At 49.8% G+C, this 12,364-nt stretch overlaps 1 protein-coding gene across 1 annotated transcript in view; it reads left to right on the forward strand.

Moving 5' to 3' along the window:
* CRY2 (cryptochrome circadian regulator 2) overlaps positions 1 to 9,917 on the forward strand; it is a 34,104-nt gene extending 24,187 nt beyond the window's left edge. Inside the window, exon 12 of the mRNA XM_019656480.1 lies at positions 7,654 to 9,917. The gene's annotated coding sequence lies outside the window, so the exon portion shown is untranslated. The remainder of the gene's footprint in view (positions 1 to 7,653) is intronic.
* Positions 9,918 to 12,364: the final 2,447 nt, after the last annotated feature.

Here is a 12,364-nt window from a genome sequence, read left to right on the forward strand (position 1 = left end):
GGAGCAGGTTTGGAAAACTACTGCCCTTCCAGCTGGAGGTTAAAACCCAGCAAACTTGATCAAAACCTGGTGGCGACTGCATGATATTTTAGGATTTCAGCTAAAAAAATTCTACCATTCTGACTTCTATACTTTCTAAAATGTAAAAGGAAATTTAAAAGTATAGCCCTTTCTTTCTTTGCCAGTTAAGGAGAAAAAATGCAGGGGGAAGGAAGGATGCTCTTTCTACTTATCAAAGTGAGTCAAATCCAACAAAAAGAAAGCAGAGACCTGGATGAGGGAGAAAGGGCCCTGTGGAGTCAGGATGCTAGAAGAGGCCCCGCGGCCATTGCCGGGAGAGGCTGTGTTCTGTAGCCAGGCCAGCGGAGGGCAGCACTTACTTTCAGAAGAGAGGCTCACTCAGCCCAGCCCCACCTAAGGACCAGCAGACCCCAGCTCCCCATCATCTTCCTGTGCCTCTTACAACCACGCCTCCATTCTCAACTTTCTTGTGGTTGGCTCTGTGCCTCCCTGTCAGCGCTCATCTTTCTTAGCGGCGCCCTGAATGTTATTTTTAAAAAAACCAAAAAACTAGCTCCTCCTTCTCTAGGGCAAGAAGGGCCTTTTATGCGTTTCTTGGAGAAATAGAAATTACTGTCCTCATTGAGTCATCATCTCAGGCTGTTCCTCGTGTACCATGTCTGTGTCATGAGATTGGAGGGTGAGTTTCTCCACAGAGCCAATTGTTTCTTTTTCCAAACCCCCCCACTTCAGGGCGAGGCGGGCCGTCTGGTTTGAGTGTCGAGGCTAGAATGCAGGTGAGGCAGACTGTTTGTTGCTGTGTCCCTTACCCTGCTATGCTCTTTGTCTGAGACAGTGCTGATGGACAGATTTGTGCTGTCTTGTTCTAGGAGCACTGACAACCTTAGATACTGCTGTCCCAGTTATCAGTTAGCTCTGTGACACTAAGCAAAGTTCATTCTGTCTTGCAAACCTGGTACTTACCAAGCTGATATTCTGACTTTCAGGTGAGAAGACCAAAGAACAGAGAGAGGTTAAATGTCTGGGTCAAGGTTATTCAGTAAGCTAATGGCATCCAATTCAGCATGAAATTGTTGCCAACAGGTGTGTGAAGAAGGGGAACGTAAGACATATAAAATGTGATATGATGCATATCCACAAGGATTTAATAGTCTGCTTAGAAGAAAAAGACAAGTAACCTATGATTCCTAGACAGATGATGCAGACTCTACAGACTTATCCCACAGCAGCTATTGGTGGGCTGGAGCAATCAGGAAATGCAACACAGAAGTTTACATTAGGGGGCCTAAAGATGAATTGGATTTCAGCAGCAAGGAGGGCATTTCAGAGAAGAAAAATAGCGTAATGATTACTTGATGTACAAGTTACCTAACTATGAGATTCTGTTGCCTCACCTATAAATTAGGTTGTTGTTGCAAAGATTAAATGATTAAATGTAAGTGTCAGTTAGGAATGGGTGAGACTTTAGGAGTAAAAAACCTGACTACTGTATCTGAAACAAATAGGGATTTATTTTCTTATCTAACAAGATGCTCAGAACTGGGTGTTGCTGGTTTGGGTTTGGTGGCTTAACACTGTCAGCCAGTTTTCCTGAGATTCTCTTGCTTCAGAGTCTCAAGGTGGCTGCTATAGCTTCAGCCATCAATTCCTCATGCAAAGCAGGAAAGAGAAGGAATAGCAGAGACAGCTGCACGTATTCATTCAACAAACATGTAGTAAGGGGTCACAATTTGCCAGACACTGTTGTAGGTTGCGAACAAGACTGACAAAGTCCCTTTCCTCTTGGGTACATCTTAGTGGGAGGAGACAGACAATAGACAAATATATAATATGTCATGAGGCAATAAGTGGTATGAAATAAAAATAATTTTGGGTAAGAAGATAGAAAGTAAAGGTTGCAGCACAGTGGAGGTTGCACTTTTATATTATAAGGGATGTCAGGGGGGTGCCTTTCTTCCTTTTTATCAAGAAAATAAACACTTTCCCAGAATACCCCTCCCCCAGCTTTTCACATTGGTCTCATGAGCCAGAACTGAGTCATAAAGCCACACCCGAGAGTAGGGTCCGGGCTTGTCAGGATTGGTTTAGACCATTGGTTTTCCAACCTGAGTAAGCAGCAGACTCCCCTAGAGAATTTGTTAAGCCACAGATTGCTGTGCCCCACCCACAGAGTTTCTGATTCAGTAGGTCTGGGGTGGGACCTGAGAATTTGCGTTTCTAACAAGTCCCCAACAGTTGATAATGCTGCTGTCCTGGGACTGTGCTTTGAGAATCGCTGACTTAGACCAATCATGACCCATTGTCTGGACCAGGCTCATGACCCACTGAACAAAATCTAGATTGTGTTAACTAGGAAGTGTGGACATTGATAGGCAGCTAACAGTGTCTATTTAATACACAAGACACTTAGCCCAGTGCCTGACTCATAAGCTCCTAGGTACCCAAAAAATGGTAGCTGTTGTTATTATGGATAGTGTTACTATTTTAGAAGAACATAAGGTAGTTGGGTCTGACCATGGAGGGCCTTAAATATCAGACAGATGAGTCCTTGGTATACTCTCTGGCAGCTAAGGAGCCCTTTGGAACAGGAGAGTGAAATGATCAAACTATTGCATCATCGGGAAGTCATGACGCATTTTTGCATTGAAAAACATAGAAAAATACATCATGACTTTCCTGATGACCCAATAGCATTTTGGGGAGATTAGCCAGGCATTGGGCTGGGACCTGCAGAGGAAACAGTGCGGGGGAGACAGCCAGCTGAGGGGCTGCAGCAGTGGTTCCAGGTGGATATTACACGGATGCCGAGGTCAGCGCCCGTCTCTTGCCTCATAGTCCAGGAGATTGGCCATCAGCCTATTGGGACCTGAAAGAATGCCTCTCGAGGTTTACTCTGCCCTTAATCATGGCTAATTGGTTGGAATTGGGGACCAGGAGGTCAGAAGACAAGACAGACTGGGGAAAACACTTGTGTTCTCTGGATACCCTGAGAGAAAAGAGTGCACCTGTGTTTCACTGGATGCTGGTGGTGGCACCTGGCTAACGATTTTCAGCCTCCTCATCTGTAAAACAGTGATAATAGCATTTTGTCACCTGCCCTACCCATCGAACATACACATTAGGGAAAGAAAATGAGAAACCACATGTGAAAAGCCTCTGAATAAGTAAAAAGCACCATGCAGATGAAATTGCATTACCATCTTGCACATGCTTCTCAGAGTTTCTTTGTGTTGTTGTTTCTTCAGTCAGAGCCAGCACACTGGGCTAAGTGGACCACAGAGCCATGGCCGTGTGGCCGAGGCTGATACAGCATCACACGGAGAGGCAGGAGGCTTGTCCCTTTCTCCCCTCCTCCTGTCGGTTTTAGTGGTGTAACTTGGGGCAGGCTACATAACTTTCTGAGCCGCCTTAGTTATAAGGTGTGAATAATCATTCCTTACCAGATGTGAATAATTCCTTATCAGATGTGAATAATCATTTCTAGCCTGAAGGCTCCGTCCTGGACCTTTTGAGGCCCCGTTTAGCTGTGAGCTTTATAGTTTCATGACTGTTATTTCTAACGCCTCAGGCCTGTGGCAGTTCACTGGGCAGACAGTGATTTACAGTTTAAAGTGATCTTGTGGGAAACATGCCCTCATATCAGGAGGCGCCATGCTTACCTCAGCCTGTTCTGCATTTGGTTTTATTGTACAATGTTCACCAAACTGAAAAATAAGCCAGCTCCCAAACAGCTATCCTTTCAGTGGCTATCCCATGATCCCTAGAGCTGCCAACTGCTCAGGATTCCATTAGCTTCAATTGCATACAGATTTTTCTTATTGGTCCAATTATTTTACTATGGGGGAGCAGCTCATGTGATCCATTTGCCCTTCTGCTGGTACATAGTGATCTGTTGAAAGAAGCCACATTGAATACAAAAGGTTCATGGCCAAGGATCACCCCTTCCCCTCCCCCACCCACAGTTCGCCAGGGTGTGGTTAGCCCCGGGGCTTCACTGAGGAAAACCTGACGCCGGGAATCTCTGAGTTGCCTTTTTGGCACTTGTTTAGTTATAGAGCCCTCTTTATATGAAATAATGTCTGTGAAAGGCACCAGGCAGTCTGTAAACTGGTACACAGTAGAAGCAGAGAGTGTGGCGTTCTAAAAAGAGCCCGGCTTTACGCTCAAGTTGGTAAGTGGCTGCGTCCCGTCCTGCTGCTCTCGGCCTGGGAGCCTTCGCACAAGTTGCCTCACCTCTCTGGTTCTTGGTTCCTGATCTGGAAATGAGAAGTTGGGACTCGGTGTCCCCTTGCTCTTTCCCTGGCATTTACTCAGTAGCTGTTGACTGATTGAGGTCCCCTCCCCTTTGCTGTATGATTTGTATGGTACAGGAAGGGTACCGGTGGGCTTGACGTGAGGAATGAGACTGAACTTAAGAGCTAGCTTTGTACCCCATCCAGGCCCAACCGCACCGCTGTGCTTCCCTGCTCCCAACTTGGGAGCTGGTAGCAAACTCTCAAGTTCTTGGGCTTTGTGCCTCGCCCAGCATGGTGGGGAGAGTGTGACAGCTGAGACTTGGTTACAGGCTCCAAACAGTTTCCTCCAGACCTTGAGCTGGCGTGGTACCCTTTGCTGACATAAGCTCATGCGTGCACATTATCCACACACCTCACGGGCTTGGATGGGGCAAGTGCGGACTTAACGATTTGGGTTTCTTGTTAGCATCCAATAGACAGGAAGGGGCGTGAGGGCACAGGTACCCAGGGGCATCCTAACTAACAGTCACTCACTGAGGGAGGCAGTCATTCGTTTATTTTGTGTTCCATCTGCTTCTGTGTTTCTTGTATTAATGACAGCTTGAGAGAGCGGGACAATCCAGAGATTGATTTTTCAGCGCATGTTTTATGAGTTGAGTTTTCCTTTGGTGTCCCTCCCCGGGCTGTTCTTCCCTTCCCTTTCATGCTGCTCTCATCATTTTCCTGCAAGACCTCATGTGACTTCCCCAGCCCCCTTTTTCTGCAGACTTATGCCCTAGCTTGAGAACACAGGGACCGCCTAGGTGGCTGCTGATTAAGCACCTTGAGTAACTAGTTGAGCATGCCTTGAACTAGCTTTGTAGTCAAAGAAACCTGGTTATTCCAAACCTTGGTTTACTGTGCTTGTGTTTTGCACCCTTCATAGAGGGACTTGGGTCACTGGGCTTATCTGAGGCCAGGACACTGCCACCTTTTTTCATGAACCAGCCCCATAGCTAAATCGTGCTGAATCTACATAGGTCCTAATTGTTATCATAGCCACCTGAGTGCACCTCACCCTCTTATCTTCTAAGCTTAGACATCAGTTCTTCAACTCTTTTCTCGTTACCCATGCTTTGGAGAGTCTGATGAAGGATGGAGCCTCTCCCCAGAAAATTGCACCTATTCAGACAGAGAAAAATGTGCACAGAACTTCAGGGTCTTCATGAACTGCCCCTTAAGCCTCTCCTTGGACCCCTAAAGGAACCCCAGAATAAGAGCTCTTAGCCTATGAATCTTTAAGCACTCTTTATCTTCCCCCATGCCTGAGGGTAGAGAAAACACAAGAAATAGAGGTATTGGGTAGGAGCCTGTTGTGGTATACTCTCCAGTCCTCAAGTTTCCGGTTTCAGAATAGCCACCTCTTTGGCTTAATAGTAGGGGCTAGAGAGACCTGTATATAAAATACATATGACAGGACCGGCTGAGTGGCTCAGTTGGTTAAGAGCTCGCTCAAGAGTGTGAACTCTTAGCAACAGGGTCGCCGGTTCGATTCCCGGCCCGAACAGAGCTGCCACTCAGCTGCCAACAGGTGGCAGGATGGCTCAGCTAAAAAATAAAATACGTATAACAGTCAGCATGTTTCAATAAACATATATACACTTTAGTAACATGTTTATTTGTAGGGAAAATATACGGCTAGGTTATTATTGTACAAGCTTAAATGGAAAAATTATTGAAAGTAGTACACGTCTTAAAGAATGAGACACTCAGTACTGACTTGTACAGGTGCCCACTCCTACATTGCTCTTTATTTTACCCAGCTTCTAGATAAATTCTCTGATGATAAAATTGTCTCAGATTTAACATTTGTCTTAAAAGGGTTGCATGTGTCAGAAGACTGATTTTAGATTTCTGACTCCAATGTCTTTACTCTTGGCAGCATTTTCCCTTTTTTGTTAACATCTAAACTTCCAGTTATGTTGCTTGGATATTAGTCTTCATGCCACCGTGTTGAATTTCTTCTTTTTATATCCTCTTAAAAGTCTTAATGAGCAATACTATAACATAGAGATTGCTTAGTGGTAAATATACAGGTTTTGGCATCAGGCAGACCTGGCTTTCTCGTCTTGGCTCTGCCACTTCTGAATGCTGCAGTCTTGGGCAACCTATTTATCGCCTCTGGCTTCAGTTTCCTCATCTGTAAAAACTGAGGCCATATCTTCAGGATTAATAGGGTCACAAGTTATATTTGTTTGCTCAGACTGCTATAACAAAGTACCACAGACTGGGTGACTTACACAACAGAAATTTATTCTCTCATAGTTCAAGAGGCTAGAAGTCTGAGATCAAGGTGACAGCAGGGTCAGTTTCCTCTAAGGCCTCTCTCCTTGGCTTGTACATGGCCGCCTTCTCCCTGTGTCTTCACATGGCCTTCCCTCTGTGTGTATCTGTGTCCTAATCTCTTCTTCTTATAAGGACACCAGTCATGGGATCAGGGCGCACTCTAATCACCTCATTTCATATGAATGACCCCTTTTAAGGCCCTATCTACAAAAACAGTTACATTCTGAGGCACTGGGGGTTAGGGCTTCAACATGTGAATTTGGGGTTGGGGAGTGGGGCACACAATTCAGCCATCACACAAATGTGTAGCTCCTGACCCACAGTAGGCTTAGTAAGCCTCATTTTCTGCTGCACCAGCGTTTAAACTGTACAGACTTTTAAGGGAACGTTGTGTGTCCCTGTGCCCTCTCGGACACACTAGACCTATTTAAACAGGCAACCCAGCATTATGATGGGTTTACCCTGTCCTCTGTTATCAGGCTTGAGGCTATTTCTTCTCTCTGCCCCAGATTCAGGATGTTACAAATCTCTAAAATGAGTCATCCTGTGTCTCCGTTTTCCTCCCCTCAACCTCCCAGCACGGTGCCAGGGTTCTTGTATCTCTATGTGGAAATTTCTAAACTCAGTCACTGCCTTCATCTTCAGAATTTCTGGTCCCGGCTGGCATCCCTTCCAGCCATTTTTTCCTGGCTCTCTATCTCTGGCAGCAGCCGCTCTGCCTTGATTCCGAAACTGCCCTTGTCATACCTGAGCAAGCGTTCCCCAGGGCCTCATATGAGCCTCGCATGGCCCCCTCCTCCTCTGCTGCCCTCAGCCCTGGAGCGCAGGAGGCCCAGAGGGTCCGCAGGGGAGTGCTTGTTCTGCGCCAGCCCCTCAGGGGGCAGTGTTCAGTCACCCGGTGGCCTCACAGCAACAGCCTTGTCCCCAGGCACTGTGGCACAGGCGGTTGAGTCTAGGCTCATGCCGGCTCCCAGTCTGAGCATCCCCGGAGAAGCAGCCAGAGGAGCTTGCGTCCCTGGGCAGCTGAGCAGCCTCCTGAATGCTCCTTTTTGCACTTGTTTTTCTCTTTCAGCTGCAGCACTTTGGCTCCGTGAGCAAAGCCTGGATGCCCAAGCAGCCACCACGGCAGCAGAGCACAACCTGCAGAAAAGCTGATCGCCGACAGAGATGGAGCGAACGTGTGTGCGCGCGCGCGTGTGTGCAGAGGAAGGAGTGGTGTGCCTATTTGCGTGTGCATGCATCTGTTTACACTCTTGTGATTCTGAACGCTGCCCAGGCTGGAGAAGTACCTGTAGCAGCTTCACCTCCGCCTTCAGACACCAGGCTAGATGTCATGGCCATGACTTTCAGCCACAACCCCTCCCTGCAAGCCAGCTGCCCACTGAATGGAAGAGCAGTAGGGCCTTAGCTGAGATCCTGGATTCTGCCCCTCCCCCAACTCTCCCTCCCTCCCCCCTCTCATCAGACCAGGGAGCGGGAGGGCAGCATTTCTGGCTCCTGTCCAGAGGATGGGGTTCTAAAGGCAGCCAGAGCCCTACTGAGTTCCTCCTGACCCTGGAGGCTGAGCAGGCTGGAGTGGATGGATGCCTTCCAGACACAGTCACCTGGCCGGGCTTCTTTCTTATTTTTAAATTCCCTGCCATTGGGTCCTCCAGACCCTTCCTTAGGCACCTGGGACAGAACATGAGGCTGCAGACAGATCTGAAAACTTTCTACCATCATACGGAAGTACACCAGCACCTGTATGCATGGTACCATAGATGGTAGCCTAGGAAGTACATCCATCCACCTTTTTGGGCTTAAAACCTAAGGTTGGGAATAAAATCCCAGCTCTTACTGCTCTTCCGCAGAAGCTAAGAGCCAGTCCCAGAGCTGACTGTGGAGACCCAGCGCCTCCACCAACCGGAGGCAAGGTTCCTGGCTTTTCCGGCCATACTCCAGGGTGCCACAGTGCTGCCATTGAGGCCAGCTGGCACCCAGCCAGGGAAACCACTCTAGCCTGTGCTCTGTAGGCTTCCAGAGCCTGCCCAGGACTGGTCAGCATCCAAGCTACCATGTCAGCTCTGCCAGTAGCTGGACACCAAGGACCCAGGCAGGTAGACTCGGGTGAGGACTGCCAGGGACAGTTGGGAAAGGTCCAGGTAAAGATCCCACTCAGCACACCAACCCTTCCAGAGTAGCAGGTGGGAGGTTTGACCCAGAGAAGCCAAGGCCTTTCATTCCAGGAGTGGCCTGTGCCTCCCACCTCAATCCTCCCACTGTCAAAGGCCCTTGTTGAGAAAGACACAATAAAAAGAAGGACTGTGGTCAGCTGCAGCAAGTCTTCCTTCCACCCTGTGGCCTGCACTTGAGCCACAAAGTGTGTGTGTGTGTGTGTGTGTCTGTGTGTCTGTATCAGTGTGTGTCAGCTACATGCGCGCGTAGCTGAGAGGCTAGTTCCTCTTTGGATTTTTGTCCTCACATGTAACGTTAAGCTGGCCTCTGGGCCTTCTCCTCTCTACCTCCCTGTGACCTTTCCTAGCCTTATAGTCGTTAACTCCCTTGGCCCAGCCCTGTCCCTCACTGTCCTCTGTCCTCGGACCAGAACCCTGGGGTCAGGCCTCTGTCTCCGTCAGCTGTCCAGACACTGACAGGCTTCTTCCTGAGATGTCCTCAGGTGTTCTCAGCCAGAGAGCTGCCTTTAGAGTTCAACTCTTGTATGTTTGTCATCCTCACTAGAAATGTCCTGTAATTATGTGGGGGGAGCAGGGCACAGGTGATGGTGTGTATTTGAAGCATTGGGTTAGGGACTTCCCTGTTCCCTTAGCCCCAGCTAGGAGAAAGAGTACTGGGGACCATAGCCAGAAGGAGTAGAGCAAGCCTGGGAGGGCTGGTCTGAAAAACTGAGAAGGCCAGAGGGCTTCAGCCAGAGTCAGTATTTATTAGCAGCGCCTTCAGTTACCAGGATGAGTCCCTTTCCCTGCCTATTCAGTGACGATTCTCTTCCCTAAGGTAAAAGTCGGCCAGACCACCTACCCCTGCTTCACCATCCTTGGCATGCTGGCCCATTCCCAGTGGAATGGAGTGGTCCGCTCCTGGAGTTAGGAGGGGTGGGGCGAGGAGAGTGTGCATCCAGTCTCCATGATGGCCTCGTGCCGCCCCTCTCCTGGCCCAGGTGTCCCTGGGGCTGCCATAGAGCATTGCCCCAAATCCTGATCCAAGAGCCAGCATGGGGAAGAGATGGTCACAGGCAAAATGCACTTTATACAGAGATTTTCTATTGCTGGGAAGGTGTGTTTCTCCCACAGTTTGTGAATATTCACTTGTTTCATAAATGTCTGATCCTGTATGAACAAAGCTGTGCTGTCGTCAATCTTGTGGGAGGTCTGGGGAGTGGGCGTCGGTAAGGGTGAGCCTGAATGAAGCCTTAGGCCAGATCATCTTGGTTCTGCTGGAACCAGGAACCTCTTACCCCTCCTTGGAGGTCATGGGGGCGAGGGGGGTGGGGAGAGAGGGAGGAAGGGGGAGGCTCCTAGTTGAGCAACTGGAGCTCCTGATCTTTGTCAGAGTTGGAGGTCAATCAGCCAGAATGGTATAGAGCACTCCAGGCCCAGGATGAGGGTCCTGAGTGCTATTTGGCAGAGACCCAGCCTTTGGCCCACTTAAACCCCCCAGGCTAGGGATCAGTCAGTGGCAGGACCTTCTCCAGGCCTTCAATCCATCCTTTACCTCAATTCAGCCACTTACGCTGCAGCTGTGGTGCGGAAGGGGTGCAAGCCTTCTGGCTCTGGCTAGGTGGTCGAGATCTGACTTTGTCTTATGCCATCTGTCCAGAGAGTGACCCTTCTCTGTGCACAGTGCATGGGCTTTCCTGTGAAGGTTTCTAGCCTCAAACCACTGGAAGTTAGAGCACTGTTAACCCATACCCCCAACTTCCTGTGGCCCAAGAATATCACACGCTGCCCTGCATAAAGTGAGAATGAGGAAAAGGGAGGACCTTGACCCTGGAACTCATCTCATTCTTGGCTCTGCTTTGAAGCCCCTGATGGCCCCCTTCCTACCGAGACCTGGTCCTGCCCTTCCCTCTCTCCTTTCTCCTGGCTTCTCTCTAACATGGCTTTGGCTTGGCCTTGGGAGAGCTGAGATACCTTTGTTCTTGAGCAAAAGGTTCTGGAGGATGGAGTCATCCCCCCCCCTCGCCCCCTCCACACACACACTCCTGACCTGAGGATGCTCCCTAGTTGAGACAAGCACACACTCCACACTGTAAGGAACAATTATTAGCCACTATGGCAAGACTGCTTTCCTGGGAGGAAAATCCAGGCACCATAACAGCAGGTGGTTACTGTTCCGGCCTAGTGAAAGGGGCCTGAGCCAAGATAGCAGGAAAGGTACAGCGGCCACCCATCTGGGCAGGAGAAAGAAGAAAGGCAGCCAAGGCCTTTGGCTGTAGGTATTGGGATGTCCTCAGGGCTGGAGCTGGGGGGTCTTCACTGCAGGGCTGGTGCCTGCAGCTCCTTCCATATGCTACACTGAAGGACAAGGGGGTGGCTAAACCAGTTGGCTGTCCAGCTTTGCAAATAAGGTTCCATAAGCTGTGAAACAGTTCATTCTGCTGCTTCTTCAGAGAGAGGTGAAGGACAGGACCTGTGTGATTCTCTCAGGTGGCCAGAAAAGCCAGTAATGTTTGGTCAGAGGCTCTATGACCCACCACAGCTGGGGCCCTAACCTTGGCCAGCAGCGTGCATGTACAGCAGTCCATGCTCTAAAAGAACTCACAGGCTTAGCCCTCTTAGGGGAGAGAAGGCCAGGAAGAAACCACTGCCTGAACTTAACAGTGGTGCTAGAGGAATCAGAAAAAGCACCCCAAAAAATCCCAAGAAGCAAACTGGGGGGGGGAGGGGCAGAAGGAAAGGCCCTGAGTCTCAGAATATGAGAGGCCGACTATGGAGTGTCCGGGTGCAAAAGAAGGGTGCTCTTCAGGAAATGCAATTGAGGGATAAGGGAGAAGAGGGACAAATCTGGGAAAGTCTTGACATGAAAAAGGAGAAGCTCAGAAACAGAAGCCGAGAGGAAGGAGTTCAGTTAACCATTAATAGCTGTTTGGGGCTGAAGCAGGGCTTGTGTCAATCTTTAGAGAGGAGACCCTCTAGGGATAGTCCTTGGGAGGGTCCCCTCAAGATAAGGGGCCAGGATGGGGTGAGACCTGGATCCCAGCAGGAGATGGGGTGTTCTCAGCCTCCAGTGACAATACATTTGTATTACGTTTCATCCTCACAACAGCCATGAGAGGGACCATTACTGTCTCTACTTCACAGGTGAGAAAACCAAACCTTAGGACTGTTACATCACAAACGCAAGGCCACACCACCTAGTCACTTGGAGAGCCAGGCTGTGACTTCACACCATCTGGCTCCAAACCTGCCTGCTCTAGGAGCCCACTCCCAACCCCCCCTCACCTTTCTCTGCCTGCCTCCACAACCTTCCCCTTCCTGGCCGCCTTCTTAGCCTGCTGCGGGGGGCCCAACTAGGCCCCCGGGGAGAAGGGTCCCGCTATTAGTTACCTGATACCCAGGTGCTAGGCCCACCCCAACCGGCAGAGCTCACACGGGCACGGAGTGGGGGTGGGGGGAGGGCTTTGCGGGAGGGGCAAGGGGGAGAGAGGAATCAGTGTAAGATTTAGGGTAGGGCTGGGCCAGACCCAGGGGCCGCAGGGGCCGCGACTTCAGTACCTCGGAGAGCGCCGACGGGGCGGGGCTCGCGGGTCCGGGGGCGGGGCGAGGGCGGGGCGCACGAGACCCCAG

Source organism: Hipposideros armiger, unplaced genomic scaffold (assembly GCF_001890085.2).
Source record: "Hipposideros armiger isolate ML-2016 unplaced genomic scaffold, ASM189008v1 scaffold_258, whole genome shotgun sequence".
NCBI lineage: Eukaryota > Metazoa > Chordata > Mammalia > Chiroptera > Hipposideridae > Hipposideros > Hipposideros armiger.